Source organism: Manduca sexta, chromosome 7, assembly GCF_014839805.1.
Source record: "Manduca sexta isolate Smith_Timp_Sample1 chromosome 7, JHU_Msex_v1.0, whole genome shotgun sequence".
NCBI classification, from domain to species: domain Eukaryota; kingdom Metazoa; phylum Arthropoda; class Insecta; order Lepidoptera; family Sphingidae; genus Manduca; species Manduca sexta.
Genome location: NC_051121.1, coordinates 1,811,777 through 1,837,866, shown reverse-complemented (window position 1 = coordinate 1,837,866; position 26,090 = coordinate 1,811,777). Strand labels below are relative to the sequence as shown.

Below are 26,090 nucleotides of genomic sequence, written 5' to 3'. Positions count from 1 at the left end.
TCGCTCTTAAGTGCGATATCAACTAAGACGCTGTCAAATTAAAGCCAGCGTCTTAAGAGGTCGTCCATTAATCACGTGATGTTTTTTAATGACTTTTTTACTCTCCCCCTTGGTGATATGTGGTGGTTTTAGACTACCTCTCCCCCTACCTTATATCTGTTTATAGTTATTTTATAAACAAATATCGACAACATCTCAATTGATATCTTAAGTCATAGCGTATGACGGTTGCTGACAGTCGAGTTGTTAAACAAAGCCGACTTATCTGAGAACAAGGTCCTAAATTATCTTAAGCATTTATTAAATAGTTCAACGCATGGTTACTTAAGTTCATACTCAAAGTTGAGATTGATTTATTAATACGGCTATAAGACGGCATATTTAATTTTCAGTGTATTTTTTTTTCTTTTTAGTTTTCACAATTGTTTAATGGCTCAATATATCAGCTGTAACATGTAGCTCTTCATGAGTAGCACATTGCTCTATAAAATCTCGGCATCTGAGACACAGGATACCCTAGTTTGGCAGCCAAGGTTCCACGAATTTGTAAATTTCGGAAATGTTACTGTGGCGGTACAATCGATGCATATACCGACACTCGTCAACATCGCCGGAACTGCAAGATGATTGATGCAGTGGGAATCTTCCCCTTCCATAGAGGAACGTAACCATCTGTTCCTCTACAGCGGTGTTTCCTCTACACCGCTACATTACAATAAACATTTTATTATTATATTTTCAATCTACCAAAATTCCCTTGTCATATATCTAGACCCGCCCTGCAATAGACATCTAATAACTTATTCCAGTCGCGCCGCCACAATGACAAGTACCCTTGTACGGAACATGTTATAAATAGACACGTACACGTGTACGACAGTATGACATAATTTCAGCTAAAAGAGTACAATGACTTGAAATGACCGATATTTCAATGTTATTTTTTGTTGACTGCCTCGGTGGCGTAGTTGTACTGCATGCGGTACGACAACGCTCTGAGGTCCTGGGTTCGAATCCCGGGTCGGGCAAAGTGATATTTGGGTTTTTCTGCTCAGTATCAGCCCGGAGTCTGGAATTTGTGCCCGATATGGCGATAGGTTCGGCCCCTATCACATCATGGGACGGAACACACTTGGCCAAAAGTGGGTGCCCTGGTTGCGCCTCTGCATACCCCTTCGGGGATAAGTGCGTGATGTTGTGTGTGTGTGTGTGTGTGTGTGTATTTTTTGTCGAATGCACACACAAAGGAAAAAAATACTATTATCGATGGCCGAAGTTAATAAGCGAAATATTTGTATAGATTTCTTATGATCCTTTATTTTCGGGATCGATCTGGAGATAGCAATCGGGATTGTTAATAATTACGGTCATTCGTGTGACTACTCGTCTTGTTTTTTATGATACGAATGACGAAAGACTATCAGCCTCACAAAATTGATAAAACACACAATTAGTATCGCGATAATGATTTCAGTCATAGTTTGTAAAAAAAATGTAAGGAATCTCAATTTCTAATTATTTTTTTTTTGATTGCAGGTAATTAAGTGAGCAGTTTTACAAATTAAGGCATCATCCACACACTAAAACATAACGGTATCAAGGTATTTCAGTGATTTTAATACATTTATAGAGGTTTATTATAAATCTATTCGAGATTTTTCGAGATTAATGTAGACCATGAGTATGTTGAACTTTCTAATACACTAAGTTTTTAGAATACAGGAATATTCGCTTTACAAAAGACAGCATTTGAGCAAAAAAATAAAGTTTTCTCGCTTACTGAAAATTCACTTTAGAGTACAAACTTTACAGAAAAATTTTAACGGGTGAAATATCCTTCTTATTGCTGCAAACTCTACCCTTTTTAGCGATAAACGTTATGACTGCTTTTACTCAGAGCAATCACTAAGTTAATCACACCAATAATCATAATCTTAAAAATTACACACGCCCTTTCCTACACAGACCATATAAGGCGTCATAGAAACCGTAAATTTATTTATCGTTGATTGGACACTAACAAAAACTAGAATACGTTTAGAAACTATATTTCCAGACGATATGATTTCACTGCGCCGAAAGCGGAACGTCTGGTTAGTGTGGAGTCGGCCTTAGAAAACTGGAAATAGATCGGTAATGAAAGTAAATCGACAACTGTTTGAGATTGATTAGCGACGGGAAGCCATGGGTTCATTTTTGATAGCAATTAATTGGTTTGTGTTGTGGGGACTTGAAGCCTTTGTTGATACGTACTATCTATATTTGACTTCAATATTTATTGAAATGTAAACATTCATCTACATAAGTAGCTCCCGGAATAAAAGTCTGTTTTTTTTTGGGTTTATTTATTTAAGGACTTGGTCTACTTGCATACCAAACCACTCAAATCCACACAGCGAATGAGTTTACTTTTAACAACTTACAACACATCACAATCTCACATATTTTCAAATAGGATCAAATTAAGCACTATATTTCAATAAACAAACTAACGATAGATTAATCAAACCCAACACAAACACTAAAAATCAATCTGAACTCCATAATGCAGTGACCTTTTTTCGACCTAAAAACACATTTTATATCAAAGCATATGACGAGTGCACGTCGAATGGTAAACTGTTTATTCGATTAACGCTTATCTAGGTTAGTTGGGTTTATTGGACCGATAAAACGTAACAATTTAACGCTTCGACGGTTCACGTGTCCAAGGATGTTTTCTGACAAAGCGCGGGTAGTCCCATTCAGTGGAATCCGTGGTGTCAAGCCAAAGCACTGTAGGCGGGTAAGATAATTGTGGAGGATTCACTGATAATTTACCAGGACGGTATCTTCTAAAAGGTGTTAGGTGAACAACTGGTCGTAGAAGCTATGCCAAATCTTATTGTAATATGCTTGAATAATTAAAAAGTTTATTTTTGTTGAGTGTTGACATTACATTGGAGCAATATATGGCAAATTGAAGAGCGAGATTAAATTTAACATCTCATGTTTTACACCAGTAAAACACGCTATAGTGGTCCACATAAAGTGCGTAGCTGGGATCAGCCTGTGTATAGCCGGTTTCAAACGGGACAGCATAATTGTGTCGACTGGCGAGGTATAAACGTCTCTCGTTTAACACTCTGTACCGCACTTCACTTACCATCAAGTACAGTGGGGTCAATTTTCCGTGTCCATAGAAAAAAGATACAAAATACTGCGTCTTTGCACTGTTCTCGTCACCCCTAAATATTAGATGTTAAATTACGGTGGTCGCTATCCGGGCGGGTAGAAGTATTTTACAACCAACGAACTCAGATTCGGTGGCGTTGCTTCTACTTTGTTGGTAGTTATATCGCTTATAACTAACCGAGCGGCTTCTATGTCATATAATAACTTACTTTTGTTACAATAAGACATAGCTGAATCTATCTAAATGTACTCTTGCTTACAAGAGTCTATTAAATTTTAATGATGTTTGTCACACGACGGCGAGGTCACAGTAATGTCACGATGACATTATGTGATCGATGGCCTGCCATTTACATGTTCTGTTATGATTATTAGGAAAATGTTAGGCAGGAGGGGTCTAAAAAGTAATGGGGAGCAAAGGCCAGTAATAAGTTGTTACGGTTTTGACTTGTAGTACAGTGCAACTAATATTAAAATCTATATAACAGTTCAATTATGGAAAGCTATACTATCCATAAATAATAACATATTAAATAGTGCGGAAAAGTGGGTGTCACGGATACACGTCTGCTTATCCGTTTAGAGACAAAGCGTGATGGTTGTATTTATTGTTGTAATAATTGTCGTATTTAACTTAGTGAAATCTCACATGAGCGGAACTAGGAGCAAAAACGAGTTCGTAATCAACAAGACTAGCTAATACCTAGGTGAAAATCCAGAAGCTTCCATCCCACTTGATATAAAGCAAGAAACGAACAATAGAAGTTAATAAAGTCTTTTGTGCGAAGGATTGAGCAGACATCCTTTATTAGTTCCAGAGTCGAGCCATTCCTATTGTTTTATTTATGTTTCGTGAGATTAAACGTTAACTTCGAACTGGTAAGGTTTAACAAGACAAGTTTATTGTTAGGAACTCATGATGTCTGAACCAAACAATATTTAATCTCTAACGTAACCAATGTTCTGTTTCGGATTTTCAAATTAGCTAACGTAAGAAGGTGAGAAAACAGTTGTGGATTAAATTATAGGATATGGCACAGTTAGTTCAACTGCGTAACAAAATTTTATAAAAGCGTGGGTTTGTGCCTTCAGCCTACACGTATTATCTACTACATCTAAAGCTTAATTTTTATTCTGGCACGATATAGTTGCTGCACTGCACCTGATGGTAAGCGCGATGCCGTCCAGATAAAGTATCGAATGGCAACAGATGGCTATCTCATGCCATTCTACACAATTATGCTGGCCTAACAAGGTGTTTCTTTACAATATGGCGTAAGGACTCAGGACCCTTAGAAAGGTAAAGAAAAGAGTGGGCGAACTTATGGGTTCGGGCCTTATTGGTTTTAAGTTTTAACCATCAAGCTATGGCTTCGCATTCTAGCACGCGTATTCTGCTAAGGAAAGGAGAGGATGGGTTTGAATTGAGCAATTATTCAGTGCATTTGCAATAATACAGACAGTAGAACACGCTTAGATAAGCGACATCCCTCCGCAATTGTACCGACTCCCAAGGTGTTCGTCACATCTGTATGTATTATTCACTGTGCGTTCCAAGCAAAGCACAGTTCAAGAAGAATGAACGCAATTTTTATACCAATTATAACATTTTCCAGCTGATTCACAAACATCTTACTACAATTAAAGTATTTATCATGTCTGTCGAATTACGTTGAAGCATTAACTCGGGTAGTCGCGTCCAAACTGTAGCTCAACTCAATACTATTTACGGACGGTTATTTTGAACCGGCGTTCACTTTGAAGACAAGTGAAGTGTGTTATCTTGTACTGGTATATTGTAACGGTAATATTTGTAAATATTATATTGGATAAGAGTGGTCTTAATGTGCTTGATACAAATTTTGGCAGAAACTAATGGTGCCCAAAATCGATCCTCAGTGCAATAGTTTATATCAGTTGTTCGTTTTTTGAAGTTTTGGTAATTTGTCCGTTACGGGCGATATACCTTTAAGATTATCGTCACCAGATGACTGTATTTTATCCCAGTCGACATTAATATCAAATAAATACATTTTTGGCCCTTTGAGCAGAAATCGAAGAAGCAATTTGACAATAATTATGTCGATTATCGTAGGATGCTTTAATCTCTCGCTGATCGACATTTTGGACTTCACTTTTAAATACATAATTACTGGGCATTATGAGACTTAACATTTTACTCCTGAGGATGACGAGCACAATGAAGTGCCACGTAGTCTTTTGTAATTCAAAGTTCTGTATGGTGTTGCTACTGTTTTTTGAGCCATCGTATAACATGTAAGCGGCATGCTCGTCTCATCATACAACTGCAATAAAAAAACACGTGCATGGCAAAAAATAAAAACACAAAAACTCATAACCACCATAATATGCACTAGCCGTGACATCAGGCTCAGTCTAGATCAAATTTCCCTATCAGTGTATGAAACCGATCCCACATGTCACCCGGGGATAAGATTTCGTTCCTTGAACCGAGAGTCCTATCCCGATATATCTCGGTCATTCAACCTTCCTGCTTCAAGGGACGGTACTAATTATGGTTTTATTGCTGCCATTGGTGGTGAGCGATTGACGGTACTTGATACGGGGGCGTTGAACTTATTGATTTTGTTACGTGCCTGTAATTAGGAATTGATGTTATTGCACATCTAAGTGTGGGGAGTGCATGTATTTTTTATATTTGAAAATTGTTTCTGCTCCTACTGAGCATTTGGAGCTGGTCATCAGCTACACAGTCTGTTCAATTTCTCATACACTTATGTCATTTATGACATGCTATCTGCTTCGATAGTGCCTATAAAAAGTGCTCCTACTACTGCGCATTTGTATCTGGCCATCAGATCAGCGGTCTGATCAATGCCTTATACTGTTACACTGATGACATTTATGACATGCAGTCTGATTCCTTAAAAACCACAATGTAGACTATCTAATATTGATTTATGAGGCCTATTATATCTTTACCACTCGCAAGAACCATATCAACTTCCACATGAGTGCTAGATTCTAAATAAACTAAAGCAATCTTAAGTAAAAGCCAGTTGAGTGCACTCAAAGATTCCATCTTTGTAGAGCTTCGATTGGCTACTTAATCACGAGTGGATCTTAGCCAAGATTTATTGTAGACTATTCTTGATGCAAGATAGCTGTAAATATAGACAAGGCTTAAAGAGATTTGTAGTTGATTTGCTTCAATACAGTCTTAAGTCATGATGCAGTAATTAAGTCCGTCAAACCAAAATATTAAAATGCTGGTGGTATGTAATGTGGTGGTGGCCGGATAGCGACCACCGTACACAAGGTGTTAAAACCCACCATAGTGGCCCTCGTAAGCGTGCTGCGTTCAGGGATCAGCTTGTGTATATCCCGGCATAATTGTGTCTACTGCCGAGGGGTTAATCATCTCTCGTCAGTCGACATTCTATTGGACCGAACTGCACCAGTACATATTTAATTTTAGGTTAGTTTTTTTCCTTTCCAGAATGAAAGTAGAAATTGAAACTAACCACACGCACCGTGTAGAAGCAATATTAATCCAGCAAGTTTCGCAGCTGTATATTACTGGAAAACTGTTCCGAACATGTTGGAACATTCGCGGATGGTGTAGAGGATATGATATGAGCGATTTGGACCAAAAATTGTTTTTTTATAGAAGAACTAGTTCAGGATCAGGCTGTAATCTCTGACTTACTTTTCTTTTCTTCTAAAGTACATACAGTGGCAGAACATGGGCTATTGCTGTCTTACACCAGGCGAGAGCATTAAAAACGTAATTTCAAGGAATAAGTATATCTACATCATGATATTTCTTTGTTCTATTATCAATGGACATCGCCCATGATGACAAACATCTATATACCTATATCAAAAACTAAAACACCAAGCAACCCATACAAAAAGACGACGTCACAAACCGCCTTCAGCCCAACCATGCAACGTGGAAATATCAATCAAGGCACATATTGGCGTTTATCGCGAAACGGTGGCACGGCCGAGCGGAATACAAAATGTACGAGAACACGTACCGCTCCCGGTAAATAAAGTTCGTTATTGGCTTGGTTCCTGGGTGAGGTCTTTGATATGATGCGTAGTGTAGGAAATAAACTGTTCTGAGTAAATTTAAGGAATATATATTTTATAATAATACCAGTCCTGAATTATATACTGCTCCGCTGTTGAGGATTAAGGACTAAGGAGTCCAGCACGCTGGCCTAGTGCGGGTTGGAAGATTTTACATACCATCAATTCTGTTTTTGGAAAATTCTCAGGTATGTAGGTTTCCTCACGATGCCCTTGTCGTTAGTGTGAACGATAATTAATAAACATTTTATAATTTTAGCATATACCTATATAATACGTATAGTGCAAATAAATACATTCTTTCCTAGCTTTAGTTCCACCCTTATGTTCATACCAACTGTACTTGTCAGTCTGTACTAGTTTTTATCATCTACCTTAATTTGAATTAAATAAGTACCCTTGTAAATTGTGACGATTTTTCATGCTACTACTGTAGTTTGTGATCTGTATGGTAGGTCCTCACTTAGAACTTATTCAGAAGTGGATGATGTTAAGCCTCACAATATCCACAAATTACAATGTCGTTTAACCGAAATAAAATTGTGTTTAAATATTGTTTACTGTCAGAAATAGAATGTGAATGTACCAAATAGACCCTCGCCTATGAGAGGACTTGGTTAACTTTTTGTATAACACATTCCTGACTAAATCCGTGACCCTAATGTGGGTTTCGCAAGCGACATTTCGAACTAATGACCGATGAGTGGTTCTTTGTCTGTCTCAGCGTCCATTATACACGTGATTAAGCATGTTTACATTATGTTTGTATACTGATCTATTTTTATTCGAGTAATTCCTTATAATAGTGTACGTTCTTTGTGAATTATCGCTTGCTATAACGGTGAAGGAAAACGTGGTGAGGAAACCTGCATACCTGAGAAGCCTATAAGAATTCTGATGGTGTGTGAAGTTTACCAATCCGCACTAGGTCAGCGTGGTAGACTAAGGCCTGATTCCCTTCAGTAGTAAAGGAGGCCCGGCTCCAGTAGTCGGACAGTTTATAATACAGGTTCTGATATTACTATACCTGAGTTTCTTCTAGTTGTGAGATTTTCAGAGGTTATTTTACCGCCAGCGTTTGCCTATTTGAATTAAAAATAAAAGCAGCTCGTTTAGGAAACAAAAACAGTTAAAATTAGACGTATCCCTTAGAGGATACACATATAAGTTCATGTATATACTACTTTAAAAACATCACAATGTTATATAACGGGAAAAATATTGTCATACAAATACAGGAGGATTTCGACCCTTTTTCCGCGTCACAAATTTCTATTGTGAGTAACAGACACATAGCTGTGCTGTTATTTCATCAGAATATATGTTGTACGGGTAATTTGAGGGTTCATATATTCAGTAATCACAGGTCACAGGACTGAAGGTTGAACATTTTTGTAAAGGCAGTAAATGAATCATGTGTTAGCTAATAACAGCATTATTTATGACTCACATGCGCTCTCATAATGGCCTGTTATTACTTATTACACTAGATATAAGTTATAATCTAGATCATGTATTTGTATAAAATAGGAATCGTTGCACAGTGTTGTTTAGTTATAGACAAAATTAGTGCTTATATGTATAGGGTATAGGTTATACTTTTTGAGGCAGCGCTTTATTTCTTTAGAGTGCTGGCCGGTTTAATAAACGTTTTTTTTTAATGATTGTCAAACTGACAAGCGCAGCGTCGGATGTCCATCCACGAGGTGGACAGATGACCTAATAAAAGTCGCAGGAGGTTGCTGGATGCGGGCTTCCAATAGGTCGATCTGGAAATCTTTAGAGATGGCCTATGTTAAGCAGTGGACATCTAGCGGCTAATGATTGCCAAAAAGTATTGAAAATTGTTTTTAAATACTTCTTTTATTCAATATTACTTCAATTGTTATATTGTCAACTGTTACCTCAGAACAATGACAAGCATGTTACCATCCATTCATCTTGATTCTTAATAACATTCAAACTATTAATTAAAGCCCTAGTAACTACTTTTATAAGTTTTAAATTCCTAACACTTAAGATAATATATCAAACGCGTCAATTTGTCAAAGGGTCGGAGGGTACACCATTGAAGTCAATTAGCGCCAGTCCGCTGTACACATCTATTAATTTAATGCACGACATGTCATACTGGCTGGTATAAATTAATTACGCTTTATGAGATTTCCACATATTTTTATCTCTAGCAAAGACAAAGAGGGAATAAATTTATAGCTCAATTTACTCTATACGGATATGTATAGGGAATAATAAAATGGCCAGCAAGAGACACCTAAGGTACCGTGCAAACACTGGTAATTGTCACCATTTCGTGTCATGTGTGTAGTACTAGTTGACAGCGTCTGCGCAGAGTCTGATGTTGCAACAATGCCTCCTTTACTTAAATATTAAAATCAATATGTATGGTCTTATTTAGAAAATCAAAACTAGGGTTTCACCACTCATTCATATAACCACTAGACCAGCCGTATCATTCATTGACATACTTAAATGTCTAAAAGTGCTTAAAATTCAACGTTTTATTTAATAAACTAATTCACAAGTAACTGAATGATTTTATTTTTATAGACTTAACATAGCTCAAGTGATCGTGGGGAAAAAAACTTTAGTTTTAGTAAAACCAATTTAAAGCAGTAGGCCACTTACATAATCTCAGCCACAAGTTTGCATAGCTGCACCACACCGATACAAGATGAACAAGGTCAAATTAAATTAGGCGAAAATTACGTCACCACTTCCTCTGACTACGATAAATCTAACTCGACAGTAAACAACTGATAATTACTTTACAAATATTTACATCTTATCATCTGTCTCTCTCACTTACAATAGTTAACATCCTCTTTCCCGCTCTGTGCAGTCACCTTGAATTGATAACAATGCGTAGTGCATGTTTGAACTAGTGACTTAGTACTCAAAATAGTAGTTGAGGAAAAATTTGCATACAAACATAATGGTATGAGAGTTAAAGTTGTCAATTGTGTGTGATGTGTAAAGGAAAAAGGAGTCTAATTAGAAAGACGCAGTATTTTTTTTATGACAGAACTGTTAATGAAGTATTAATAAAAAAATATTAATAAAAAACTATTTTTCTGATTTTATCGCGGTTTCTATATTAAAATTTTCTCCGGACGTTTCGAAGAATGCAGCATTCAGTGCATACGGCAAGTCAGTTACATTATCTACCTATATTTTACAATTGTACTGCAACTAACATAAGAAATCGTTAAAGCTGAAGTGTATTAATGTGTCAATTTGCCTCGCTGTATCGGACATGCTTAAATCAAAAACGTACATCATTCATGGTTCTCATAATCCTTGATGACGCATCCTCTTCCAGTGACCGTCCTGAGCCGAGATTCGGGTTACGGGTTTACGAGTTACGACCTGTTAGTGGGTTGCTCTCAGCATGGTCGCTTAATTTCCAAGGGTTGCGAGCGCCTAAAGCAATTATTAAAAGTCTTGTGTGTTTGTATAAGTCAGCCCTTGCCGGAATAAAACATATAGGGTCACTTAAAAAAAAATTATAATCATTTATTAACTATGATGTTACATTTATCGATAAATTTTCAAATTTGTACCAAGAAACGTAATATGTTAAAAAAAAATGCACGGTGTGACCATAATATTTGAGATACCACATCGGATGTTGCGCGGTTGATTTGACGCAATTACAGAGATATCTAGAGGATATGAATCTGCTTTCATTCATCGGAATGTATGGAAAACGTACACGATAGTATTAATTGTAACAGTGCAATTTATATGGTGGGATCTGCTTATCTAGAAGTTGCGCGCGCGCTGTGAAGTTGTTTAATAGTAGTTAAAGTAATCGTCGGTAATATTATAGTTTTTTTACATAATAACCTAGACTTCTCACGTTATTATGTTTAATATGTGTTATATTTAAAGATAGTATTTTTGTACTGTTTCGGCAAATTCACCCCTAATGGTAACTGAAAGATAATAACTCCTCACAATTAGACACAATTATTCCTGTTTGGAACCGAATATACACAGTTTGATTCCGGAACGCGATACTTATTTGGGTTACTATGGTGGGTTTTACACCTTGTATGATGGTCGCTAGCGGTGGATGCAAATATCCTACCACCAGCTAATCCAACCCAATAAATAACTATTTACATTATTAATTTCGATCCGACACCAATTTCGCAACCACATGTCGATTGACGTAAGATGCAAATGTAGAATGCAAAAAGCGCATTACAATTAGATGCAGCACGGCTCGTCTGCTGTGACGCAAGTGCATGCCGCGACAATGAGCTCATCCCAGGCTTTGCAGGGCAGGGAACCATGCACCAATTGATATACCACATGTGATATAGAATGCACGAATTCTGAGTAAATGCTTATCGAAAATAAGATAGCGCACTCAGAGACGCCATGTTATTGAAATGAGCATACGTATTTTTTTATAATTTGACCGTTTCTCCAAAAGGTCATGGCCTTTTTGTATTTGGTATAAGTGTTTAAAAAAATATATCATTGTTTGAAAAAGCGGCCATAGCCTAGGTGTGGAACAGACTGCTGAGACGAATGTCTTCAGGTTCAAAACCCAAGGGCACACACCTCTGACTTTTCAAAAAATTTGTGTGTATTCTTTATGAATTATCGCTTGCTTTAACGGTGAAGGACTACATCATGAAGAAACCTGCATACCTGAGAAGTTCTCTATATGAGTTTAGAGGATGTGTGATGTCTACTCATGCGCACTAGGCCAGCGTGGTGGACTAAGGCCTAATCCCTCTCAGTAGTAGAGGAGGCCTGCGCCAAGCAGTGGGATAGAATACAGAGCTGATATTAGAATATAAATATGTAATGTATAATGCTTAATATGTAATGCGTCTGATGACAGTTGTGAGTAGATACAAAAGTCACGCTCTTGGTACCGAAAAAGTTTAATCGATCTTTCGTCATCAAGTCAATTAGATTTTACATAAGTTACAAAAGGAAAGTCGACAGGAATCGGGTTTAATGGCCTCTTCGCCATTACTAGGCAGTAGTGGTAAACCCTACCCGCTAAAAAATAAGATTTAAAATATCATCTCCCTTCTCTAGTAATTCATATCTTAACCCAACTTTGCTCTTGTAAAAATAAATATAGAATCGCAACGTCCTCATTACATGCGCGAACCGCTTCACAATTGGCGCGCATTTTCGCCTCTCGACGGCGCCGTAACTAGCGGCAAATGTGAAAAGGCCATAAGGCAATCTTACCCACCTGTGGCTAAGAGTCTTAACCCGGTTCGAGCCGAACCCACTCGAGCCTTTCATAACCTGGCTCACGAAGTGCAGCCTTAAACTGAGGAAGAAGGGTTGAAATTTGAATGACGTAGTTCAAAGGAAAATTCTCGCTCGCTTTGAGTATCATGAATATAGGTTTATGTGTTTTGCGCATAATTAAGTTGTCTTGATGTCTATGAAGAGTAGGAATGTTTCAAAAACTCGTGCAAAAATGCATAATATTTACGGCGTTTTAGTTGCGTTTGAAGCGCGTCTACTACAAAAATGTGTTCATAAAACTAAAAAATACGTTCATACAAACAACTTTGAAAATATACGTCAAAAATGCGCCATACTTCAGCAAAAACTGTGTACTTCACTGTCATATTTATGTCAGTATAAAACACAGCATGCATTAAAACGTTTCAAGGAAGCAGAAAGTTTGCAAAGCACTTCTTGAAGCCTCGGGCAACGTGCTAATGGTTCCCGGCCTCCGCTAATTTGTGACCCACCTACACTCAAGGAAACTTTGGCGACATACTAATTATTCCACGATCTGAGGTGTCTTCTATGAGTTTCCTTAGAGATACTGTTAACTATAAACTGTTAAAATATTAGGTAACATTTATTGAAATACTTTTTTGTTTGTTAATATTCCATTAATTTAGGTAAATATAATAAAGTAACTAAAGAAAAGATGGAGGTGCTAATTAACGATGGTTTGGATATTAGAAATGTATTTTTATAGAAATACTAAATTTTGAATATTTTTCTGAGATAAAAAGTATCCTATAGCATTCAAGAGTAATAGCTTCCTATAAGTCAAAGAAGTCATCAAATCGATTTAGTAGTTCTAGAGATTAGCCCCAACAAGCAATCATTTTCTCTTTATAATAGTATATCGCGCTTATTAGCATAGATTATTTACAAAAAAGCTATATTACTGTTTATAATGTGATTATTTGTGTAAGTTATTGTAAACAAATGCATTAAGGTAACTAAAATGGAAATTGTAAACATTTGTCTGAAATGGCGGTAGTGCTTAAATGTTTTGACGTTCGAAGTGATATAAATACCGGCCACTTGGTTGATACGGGGCATTTCGTCGTGAGCCGTCGAGCAGAGCAATACTAAGAGACTGACAAGTTAAGTAAATACACTTTATTTCCTTTTAGTTTCTTTCACAATTAAACATTGTTTATTAATATGATGATTAAACATTTAATAATTTGGGAGTCGTACCTACGTTAGGGTATATACCCTAACATAGTACATATTGTATAATATATAAAAGATATAATAAATGTATAACTGGTGCTATAGTAATGTCTAATGCCTAATGTTAATGAAACATTATATCAGTGGCTATGTTTATTGATGTATATCCATATCAATATAATATATGTAATAAATATATTGTATAACAAATATAGTGGGCCTTGTTTCCTTGAAAACGCATCCGCCCTTCCCTACTTGATTACTGACGTAACGTATTTATCACTGATGTCCTGATGGTATAAAATGATTGATACATATGTTCGTTTGCTTATATAAGTGATCTGTGTATAAAAATACACAATTATTTTAAAATGTCTCTACTTAAAAATCTAACATCAGAAGTGGGATAGATATCACCTCACATACTAATACCATGAAGTTTTAGTTTCAGAATCCCGTTATTTTAGAAGTTCTCCTCAAAACAAACCGTGAGGCTGCTGCCTCAGGACATCGACGCTCGGAGGACGACGTGACGCTCCCAGTCTTCGATCTAGTGACTAGTAACAATGGTACAGACAGCTGGTGTCACAGTATCGAGGAACTGTCCAACAAATTTGGTTGGGGAAGTATCAAAATCGTTGCAAAGCCTTACAGGGATCAGTCTTAATATAGTTTGAGTTATGGGAACAGCTGGGAGCAAGCCTGGGAGAACTTCCGCACGGACCTTCCGGATTAAATCCGGAGAAACAGAACTTGGTTGAGAACTTTCCAAAGCCGTAATCTATTACTCCAATTCTGTAGATTCTTGTTGGGTAAACGTAAAAGAAAAGAATAGGCTGCTGCGAGATACAAAAACATTAAAATGGGTTCCCTCAACAGTAATATACAGACTCCTCCTGAGATTATATCCTTGTGTTTCAGCTACGCCCTTTAAAGCACAGCGATCCGGGGAATATCTGGGTGGGGTTCTGGAATGGAGACTATGAATTGGTAGCCGCAGCGCCGGACATCCACCTACCACCACCTGCGAGGTGGACTAGATGGTTGCTGGATGCAGGTCGCTTCCGATAGGTCGATCTGGAAATTTCTAGGAGTAGCCCATGGTCAGCAGTGGATAATGGATATCCTGCGGCTGATAATTACCGTATAGCTCCTCGTAAAAAGGAGAAAGTAAAAATAGTCGTGGTTATACTAGAATTCATATAATGCGTTTGCAAGTCCAGTAATATGTACTCTCCCTTTCATTAAAGACCAAGTTGATACCTTAAGCAGGATAAGTTCTGTTTGTCAATAGACATGAGAAATGTGTATTTATCAAATACCAGTTTCTGGAGACTCCTTTGAATATATAACCTTCTTAACCCACGATGATCATAATGAATTTATAAAATGTGGATTGGCATCCGCAATGGGCCATTTCTAAAAGCCGCCTTACATTTAACTTTCACCTGGTCTATAGGAACGATCCCAAATATTTGGTTGAAACGGTTTTGGATTTCGCTGTCTCTGGATTTAGGGATTTTAAGATCTTTTTTTGTCGATATTGTAGAATACTTGGTGAAATAGAAAAATCCTCCCAGCCGAATTTTCGGCCGCGGCGGCGGATTTCAACGGAGATCGGTACGTAGGAGGTATTACAATGCACAAGTGGTTGTGCAATACGTAGGTGCACTCTCTGTTCCTTCACTCACAGTTCGGAGAGACGACAATCCGTATGACCGGAGAGGACCAAGCGCGGAACCACCGACTTTGCGTGTTTTCCGCGGCACGGGGGTATCCCACCGCCAACTTCCTCACTTCAAGCTGTAACTGAGTAACGTTTTCAGATGGAAAAACCCAATCGCAATTATTGCGGCCCGAACCGGGCTTCGGGTCGGCGACCCTAGCGCAGTAATCGTACCGTGTACAATTAAAACTGCACCCCTGGGGCAGACCGAGGCAGAATGTTCGGGTAAGTGTAGATCTAAAGTTTCTCCTCTGGTAAATTCACCCATTCTTCGTAGTATCAAACAAGTCCGCTAATTCATAAGACTAGTTCCTTACTTTAGGAAATTCATTCCAAAATTTGGTGCACGTACTGTACCCACAAAAAATTGCCAAAAAAAAGAAAAAAAAAAGAATTTGGAAATGAGTTCCGAACAGAACATTGTAAGGATTACGTAATTTCTTACTAGGTACTTAGATCTATGTTCAAGTTTTGATCCTAATTTTAAAAACTGAGCTTTCCACCGGTGCCAGTGCAATATGACATGGCGACATTTTGTGTCAGACATCCAGTAATGTGTCCAAAGTTACCACATAGTTTATTTGAAGAACGACACCCATATGACTTGGAATAATATTTATCGCCAGGAGTAGCTCGCTGGTGAACATACATTTCCAGTTTGATATGTCGTTGATTACCTTAGCCATAAGCTAGTTGGGACCTCTTCCACGACTATTACTGATCCCGTTAATGTAATACATAATCTCCAGTTTTGGTTGAAGTAGCACAACAGAGAGACACTGAGACATTGTCCATTATAAAGTGTTTAGACAGGAGAGCTTGATGCTAACCAATATGTAAATAATATTTTGGTATACTAAAAGATGAAACGAAATACAGAATTAAAATTGTATACCCCAAATGGATAGCCTAGTTGGGTGTGAACGAACTGCCGCAACAAATGTCCGCAGTTTTGAATCCCAAGGTCACACAACTGATTTTTCCAAAACAAATGATTTGTGTATGCTTTGTGAATTATCTCTTACTTTAACAGTGAGGAAAACATCGTGACGGAATCTGCATACCTGAGAAGTTGTCTATAGGAGTTTTGAGGGTGTGTGAAGTCTACCCATCTGCACTAGGCCAGCATGGTGGGCTATGACTTAATCCCTCGCAGTAGTAGAGGAGGCTCGTGCCCAGCCGTAAGACAGTACCATAATATAGGGCGTTTTTCTCATATACCATGATGAGAACTACCTCTATGAGGAATTATGTGAATTATTATGAGGAATATGCCTTTGAAGAATCTAAAATACCTGAACATTTTTTTGTTTTTAGCTCTAGCCGCCTTTGTTCGAGAATATACATCGGATTTTTTTTTGTATTAAGCTCAAGGGGTACAATGGTCCCAAGCAAGGCTTCCTTCACCAGATCGAGAAAACAGATGCTTGTTTTTGTACCATTCACTTGGATTGCATAAGGCCTTTTCTCCGCTCAGATAAAGGATTTGGACATATTCTGCTAACGGACAGGTATACTAAGTTTTGCTTACTCCAACCACCTAAAATTCTTGCTGCTCAGGAATTGATACGAGGCTTACAAGATACTATCAGCATACTTGGAACTTCTTCTATAGTGATTTCAGATAAAAGTACTGATTTTAGTAGGAGTCGGATTACATCATTCTTTGCAGAACTATATATAGAACATATAACCGTAGTACTCCAAGACATGGTGGTTAACTGGACATGATCTATTGTAACCGCTATGCTTGGTAGTAAGAGTATGTGTAATGATCAGTCAGATTGGCCGAACGTTTTATGGAAGGTCCACCTATGAACATAACGGTACTAAAATTGACATGTTTCTCCCTATTGCGTATACTTACGGGAATAGATGTAAATATACCTTCCGTTTAAGCCCATTTAGATAATACACTGGAAAACAATATTGTACAAAATCCGATAGAATCTTTTGCAAATCGTAGCCATAATCTAATTAGATTTGTAATCAATGAATTAATGTCGTGATGTAAGTTGGGATTGTCAGTGTTTCCGCTGGCCGGTCATTTGCTTGGTGCAGGTCTATCTCACTAGCAGCGGGTGAAAGGGACTTAGCATGTCTAGGCAATTGGCAAAACATGAAAGACAATCCAATAAAAATGTTTCCGCTGGTCGGTCACTTGCTTGGTGTAAGTCTATCCCACTTGCAGCGGGTGGAAGGGACTTTGCATGTCTAGGCAATTGGCAAAACATGAATGGTAATCCAATAAAAATATTTGCGCTGGACGGTCATTTGCTTGGTGTATGTCTATCCCACTTACAGCAGGTGGAGGGACTTGACACGTCTAGGCAACTGACAAAAGCATTACAAAATTATATACGAAGTAATTACTGTTGTACTTGTTTAGTGTTGGTATATCTCAAAGCACCGATTGAAAGGGACCAACATGTCAATTCGGGTACTATGTTACTAGCTGCTAGCCACACCTTCGGGGCCAGTCGGTCTCACCGGTAGCTGGAGAATGTGACTGGCATATCTAGTCGTCTGGCAAATAAGTTCCATCAATAGTACGGGAATGGTACATGTCTAGAAAAAAAAGGGAAGCCGACTACCAAACCTTCACTCGTTGGAAACACAACAAGAAGTAGTACTTCGGGGACGAAGTACTGTCAGTATGGCCGTATTAGCATAGATTATTTACAAAAAAGCTATATTACTGTTTATAATGTGATTATTTGTGTAAGTTATTGTAAACAAATGCATTAAGGTAACTAAAATGGAAATTGTAAACATTTGTCTGAAATGGCGGTAGTGCTTAAATGTTTTGACGTTCGAAGTGATATAAATACCGGCCACTTGGTTGATACGGGGCATTTCGTCGTGAGCCGTCGAGCAGAGCAATACTAAGAGACTGACAAGTTAAGTAAATACACTTTATTTCCTTTTAGTTTCTTTCACAATTAAACATTGTTTATTAATATGATGATTAAACATTTAATAATTTGGGAGTCGTACCTACGTTAGGGTATATACCCTAACATAGTACATATTGTATAATATATAAAAGATATAATAAATGTATAACTGGTGCTATAGTAATGTCTAATGCCTAATGTTAATGAAACATTATATCAGTGGCTATGTTTATTGATGTATATCCATATCAATATAATATATGTAATAAATATATTGTATAACAAATATAGTGGGCCTTGTTTCCTTGAAAACGCATCCGCCCTTCCCTACTTGATTACTGACGTAACGTATTTATCACTGATGTCCTGATGGTATAAAATGATTGATACATATGTTCGTTTGCTTATATAAGTGATCTGTGTATAAAAATACACAATTATTTTAAAATGTCTCTACTTAAACATCTAACACGCTCTTAATAAAACAATGACCTATTTCAAAATTGTTAATTTGAGGCAATCGTCGGAAAACTAATTTCTGTTTGCGGCCTTTTAGTTTTTTTCTTTTTTTCATGCTATAGGTTTCATTTCTTACCTATCTTTAATAACCTCAATTTTATAGCAACTTCAAAAAAAAGGTAGCAAACAAAAAAGAGTTTTCCGAGGACTGCCACAAATTAACAATTTTGGAATAGGTCATTATTTTATTAAGAGTGCGATATATAAAAATGGCAGACAAACAACCGCAAGAGGCATCTAATGGTAAATTTTCATCATTGCCATAAGCACATAGTACTGTAGTAAAGTTCTAAACGAAAATAAGAACTCATTAAAAACGAGGTGAAGATAACTGAAATCTAGTCAAATAAGGGTAATTGAGTTGAACAAGCGTTAAGACAAAGTGACGGTGGCGGACGGTGAAAGGTGCCGAGACACCACTTATCGATGATTTTTATCAGCGGCGAAAATCTTTCGGAAGTAATTATAAGATCGGACGTCGACTCGTCTTCGCAGGCTACGAAAATAGCGGTAATAAAATTATGGTTGTTACTATGCTGGTATTTTTTTACTAAAGTTGATCGTCGCTGTTTTTAAGTTAATGACAGACATCGTTTGCGGCTTCTAATACATACACACATCTGGGGTATATCTGTATATTAAAAAAGTAAAATGCGCATTATTGCATCCAAAATTGTAGTTTTTCGATTCCAATAGCGGTCTAGGCCGGAAATTTTCGCTTACAAGTAACTCGCGCGTCTTTGGCGTGTTTTTTTAAACGGTCATGGCAGAGGCATCCTTTCCATCTGATAGTAAGCGGAGTGATAACCAGATAGAGTTTTTTGGTACCTTTGTACTGGTAAAAGAATACGGTACGACAGCGCTCTGAGGTCCTGGGTTTGAATCCCGGGTCGGGCAAAGTGATATTTGGGTTTTTCTGCTCAGTACCAGCCCGGTGTCTGGTATTTGTGCCCGATATAGCGATAGGCTTGTCCCCTATCACATCATGGGACGAAACACAATTGGCGAAAAGTGGGTGCCTTCGTTACGCCTCTGCATACCCCTTCGGGGATAAATGCGTTACGTGTGTGTGGTAAAAAAATAGCGTCAATACATTCCCAATTGTACTAGTTCATGTTTATTAGTATATAATTTATCGCTGTATTATTCCGCTGTTTCTAGGACCCCGCCTTAAATTATAAGCTCTTTAAACGTCAGGCTTTAACTGGCAAAGTTCAGATGGTGACGTCACTCCGCATAATCCTATTAATATAACTTTGAACACAATTGTTTTGATTTTGATGTTTGTTTCCATTGTATAGTTTACGTATAACTTATGATAAGGATTCTGAAACAGTCTGAAATGATTTTCAATTTATTAATGTTGTTTGATGTTGTTTGAATGGTTGTTAATGTAAATTGTAGATTGTATCAAACAATGTAATTTAAACGATGTTGATATACGAAACTTGACGACATTGTTTATTATTGAATCATAATCTATGGTGTATAAGAAATTTCTTCAAAGGCGGTGCCCCCAGCCAAACCACGTGCTCAACGTATTTTTAGAAGGTATTTATTCGAAATTAATAATACATATAGAATAAAAATTAAACATCCATATTTCTACAATGTTTTTCTTACTTTGGTTTATTTTTTGTAACGTGGATATCGTTACATTAATTTCATTATGAAAATGCTAATAATTTTTTAGATTCTGTATATCTCCTCTTAAAGTACATATTTTATTATTTTACAACTAATGTCAAAAATAGACAATTTATTGAGGAACATTTTGGTAGAGTAAATAAACAGACTTTAGATCGATTTTTAAAGCAATTGTTCGTAAATCTGCATATTCCCGCTCGTAATTGTGCATTGCAAATATATGGAACGAATGCTCAAGGCCGTTTACTCGCAGGAGGGCCTTAATCTATGCGTGTTTTAATAGTATATCTATCGTATAGTAACTTATGTTTGGTTGAATGATCGCGTAGAAATCTTAAGTAATCATATTTTATTAATGTGTCACTAATAAATGGTTTAGTAGTAATAACTTTATTTCGACTTACAAGGTTTCTTAGTTGACCGTTACAGCCAACTCAGCATTCACTTAACATAGTTTTTGATTGTAGTAGACTGTATTAGCTTTTCCTGATTATTCAGAAATAACAAATCCATCTGTAATACTTGTTATAATGAAACTAAATCTGAAAATAACAAATCCACCTGTTATCTCTGTTAAAAACTCACTGTATTCTTTTTTTTATCTTAACTCGTAAACATAAAGATTATACCAATCCAACCCTTCCGAAACACACAACCCAACATTCACAAAATCAATCTATTGAAAATATAATAAATCCAGTTGCAGAATGTGAGCAGGAAGAGTCGAGTGCGGTAATCGCGAATTACGGAACTGACAGACGCCCTGCATGATTACATTAATTAACGGGTGAACGATACTGATACAGTGGTAATTGCTCTTTGATGATGTAATGATTGCAGTGGGTTCTCACGGTTGGACGTTGCAACGACGGTGAAGTTCGAAAAGGTAAACCCAGAATGAGCTGAGTAGACAGAACGTAAAAACCCAACACAACTTGAAAAAGTGACGGGATAAGAATTCGCAACTTCGTTGAATTGAATGATATATTTACTTCAGATATTTCGGTTTATAAACCAAACTATTAAACTGATTTTGAAAATATTTAAGTATAAATAAAAATAAGAGTTTTCCAAATCGCTTAATAATTTTTTGAGTTTTGAGGTAACCAACATAAAAAAAACATATGTCGAATTGGAAACTTCCTCCTTTTTTTTAAGGTTAAAAACTACCACAGATACAGGAAACCAAAAACCGGCCTAAAATGCGCAGTGGTACAATACCGGTTGAGTTTACGCATTGATTGTGCAGAAACAACAATTTGTATGCTCTATTATCTAGTTATTAAGTATTGGAACCCGCCATAATGGCCTACGTAAGCATGTCGTGTTCCGGAATATACCCAGTTTCAAACAGGCCGGCACAATTATATCGACTGGCGAGTGGCAATTTTCCCTCGTCAGTCAACTGTATCTGGAGCCTACCAGTGTCGTAGTGTCCATGTAAACAGATTCCTGCCGGCTTCCTTTTCGTAACTAAAATGTAAGATATAATTTTCGTTTGAATAATTTGCCGACCGCATATCAGTAGTACATTTATGTTGTGTCGGGTTCGCTTTTGGAAAAACGTCATCCTTCGCCCCTGGACCCTAGTGGTAAGAGGAGAAGAGACACCACTTACCATCAGGCGCAGTGCGGTCATTTCTGTATAAAAAAGAAGGTCTAATTTGATATGACTGATTTGATAATAAATCGATATGACAAGAAATTACTTTAGACGAGTAATACGTATGAGGAAGGTAAATATAACTAAATAGCAAAACAAACACACCAACTATCAGTATGTCAACAATACGTGTCAATACAATGAACAAACAGATATGCAAATACTGGATGTCATGGAGATAGCAGTCAAGGTTATAGATTAGCTGATTATGGACGTGCATAATGTAGATTTGATTAACGTTAATAGTTTGTTCAAACACATTTCTAAGGGAGATGTGAAGTTAGGGCAAGGGTAGAGATTTTTCATTTTCAAAGTTATTATATAGGGATTTTATGCCATTTAAATTAGTTTATATAGACCAATCAATTACACTTTCAAAGGTATTTGAAGTCTGCTAACCTGCACTAAGCCAGCGTTGTTTTAGACGCTTTCAGTAGTAGAGGAAGCCCGTGCTTGTAGTATTCTGGGTTGGTATTGTTGTATAGACTCATAATAATGGTTACATTCAGGTTCAAAACATAGACTATTTTATATTCCGAAAAGCTACATATTGGGATTTTTATTTCGGAAAAGGGCTATTGTGCGAGCGGAACTACAAACTACAGCTAGTTTATAACAATAAAACAGCCGCCATTGTTGTCGCCGTGTGTACGAAATAACGCTAAACACATAATCTGGTATTACACTAACCAGATTGTTATATTGGATTACGTTTCACGCATTGTACGAGGCTCTATAGCTGCGATTGTCTCGTTTCGGCGAAATTAAGTTATAGTTATTAAGCTGCGAACAATCGGAGTTTTTTAGGATTCCTAACTCAAAAGAAAGTAATGATTTCTTATGTTTACGCGAATGTTAAATAAAACTATTTTACATTTTTTATAGCAATTCTGCGTAGATCGGACTACCAACAACGAAAAACATTTGAATAGTTGTATAATTGTATAAATGTTGGTAGATATTGTAACTTTGACTTTGCGGAAGACAAATACCTACATCTCCCCGTGCCGAAGGCTGCAGTCTTCGAAACATGGGCAGAAAATTATAATATAAAAAAACCGCGATAAAATCCGTAAAATAGTTTAATTTTAATGTCAAAAAAAAACTCTTGGATCGTTTTAATGTCCTTCTGTCCGTTAAGACCCCTTTCCTCAGGAACGTTGAAAATATCAAATACTCAGATCGACGAACTTTTTCTGTGAATTATCATATTAGTGAGTGATCAATTTGTTGTCCGTCTGCGTCTCGTATCTTTACATATACGAGTACAATAAAATGGGCTGATATGTGGTACATTATAGATATTGGACAAAAATAATAGGGGTGTTTATTAGTGTAACAGAAGTCAAAACTAGATTTTAGAATTTTTGTCTGTCTGTCTGTCTGTATATATATATGTTTGTACACGTATCGCGCAAAAAAAACGGAATGAAATTAATGAATGTATTGTTAGATAGGTCTAGATTAGAATATAGGCTCCATTTTATCCTGGAAAATGTGTAAAGTGGGTCTTTGTCTCAGAAATTTAAAACACGAGGGAGCCGCGAGGAAATTGTTATATGATATAAACTTAATATTCACTAGATGTAGCTGTCTCCTCTACGTGAAATGCATATTGCTGTCATCAAACAAGCGTGTATAAGTTTCGTATAATGGCCAAGTTCCTATTTGAAAGACATTAAAGCCAGTGTCATTACTGAATATTGAGATTACGTTTTAGGTAACGAGTGCAATGCTTATGCTGTTGTAATTTTAAAATCAGGATTTCTATCAGCATATCGCCGTCCGCCGTTGAGGCCTCCTCAAGTGTGGGCCTACCATTATTATTGTTCCTTTTTTAATAATAAATAAATAATAATAAATACTCTTTATTGTAACCATTGTTAAATAGAGAAACACAAACAAGATTAATACATTTTCTTAAATCTATGGTGTACAATGGGCGGCCTTATCACTACAAGTGATCTCTTCCAGACAACCTTTTTTTGCGGGAAAAAATACGCGTTATTTTTACCAATGGGCGAGAGGAACGGTTATGTTTGTTTTCCATACCGGTTTTGAGTAGCCGGCATTTTCCATTGGTATTGGACAGTTGTGCCGTCAGCCACCAATCTGTATTGATAATACATTTATAAATACCGTGTAATAACATTTATAACATAGAGATTGGCAATAAAATACAATTTCCCAACACTGTCGACGGCGCCATTGTCTCCACACAATCGAGCAACGTAATATGTTTCAGTTGTAACACAATGTAATGTCTCGTGCTTGTGTAATGTATGTTAGCTTGTAATATACTTAGGTAAGGAAGGGGGAATTCGGAGTAATACATATAAAAGCGTCTATAAATGTATTTACTGTTCCACTGCTGGGCTTGGGCCTCTATCTATAAATCCTCAGTGTATTTAAAGCCTTATTTTACCATGCTGAATAGCAATTCAGCATGTAAAAATGTAAATTCACTTGTAGCAACAAGTTTGCAGAATTTACATATCATTGGAATTCTTATGACGAATTCTTAGGTATCTAGGTTTCCTCATCGTCAAAGCGAGTTGTAACCTATGAACAATCTATACATACTATAAAACAAAGTCCCCAGAAACTGTCTGTGACTTTTGTACGGTTTTACTAAAAGATAGTGCAATTCTTGTGGAAGATTTAGGCTAATAGTACATTTCGGTTTTATGTAAATTTATTGAAATATAAAGATTACAGTTGAAGAAGTCGCGTGGTTGTAAAATATCTCACAGGTCGGGATTTACGCGGGAAAAACTTTGTGACAGACCGATGTGCCCGCGGGCGAAGCCTCGGATGCAGCTAGTGTACTCATAAGTTTACATATGGACGCCCAAAATTGTCATCCCACGTGGTCTTTCTTACTTGTTCATGCAATTGGTTGATAATTTGAAATATTTCGTCTGTTCCTAGCAATCGTTTTTCTATAGCGTGGTTGGCAGCCGACACTCTTATAGAGACAGCATTTTTAATAATTTTATCTATATTTACTTAGTTACAGACTCTTATTAATGAAGTTCATTACCAAATGCCTCTTAAATTTTCCCTAAGTGTATGTGCTTTATGTGTTAAGCCAAAATGTGTCCCACGCTTCTCGAAAGGTCCGTTGAACTATCAATAATCTGCCAATTATAGAACCGACTGGGTACTTCAAAACGAGATCATGTGAATACTAGTTTTAAGAAAAAAAAAACATGTAAAAAACGCCGTCTTAACGTCGCGCTTGAATATTTTATAGCTATTATATTATATGCTGGATTTAATGATGAATACGCGTAGACTCTAAAATTATTATGTTATGGTCGGCCTAAGAAAGGAGGCGAGTTCTTGGCCAAAAAAATGTACATAATATACACTCTGGGAGGTTTGAGCTGAGGTGCATTTGCAAATAATGTGATTTCCGCCACAAACTGCAATGCTCAGTTTCCAGATGTATTTTCTCTAACCAAAAAACTTATATGAATATACGTTGTTTCATCTGGCAATTGAACCAAAGACTCATGTTTCACTGCCCAAATTAAACCACTAACTAAAAGGCAACCGTCAAAATTACGTCAGCTTAAATGTCATCTAGATACATAGCATTTTCTTTAAAACCTTCTACAAATCCAAGTCCTCATTATTCCTAAACGACCCTTCAAGTAATGAGTCACGTTACAATCACATGTGGTGCAATTTCGCGCGGAATATGAAATTTTGGCGCGTTGCCTACACTAATGGAGTCTTTGAACATGGTTCACGAAATATTGTAAGCTTGAAGAATGTTGTAATATGATTACATTATTTAGTTACCAAAAACCATGATTCGCTTTAAAAATTTGGATATAAATCAGCATTGCTTGTGTAGACTGACTAGGAAAATAAATAACCAGTCAGAGGCGCACTTTTGCTATTTCCTTTT

At 36.9% G+C, this 26,090-nt stretch overlaps 1 protein-coding gene across 2 annotated transcripts in view; it reads left to right on the top strand.

Moving 5' to 3' along the window:
* Positions 1–26,090, top strand: part of LOC115455567 — a 158,558-nt gene that overhangs the window by 30,313 nt on the left and 102,155 nt on the right. The window contains exon 2 of one of the 2 annotated variants that reach the window (XM_030184193.2): positions 1,537–1,544. The exons of the other annotated variant lie outside the window; for it this stretch is intronic. The gene's annotated coding sequence lies outside the window, so the exon portion shown is untranslated. The remainder of the gene's footprint in view (positions 1–1,536; positions 1,545–26,090) is intronic. 2 annotated transcript variants of the gene reach the window in all.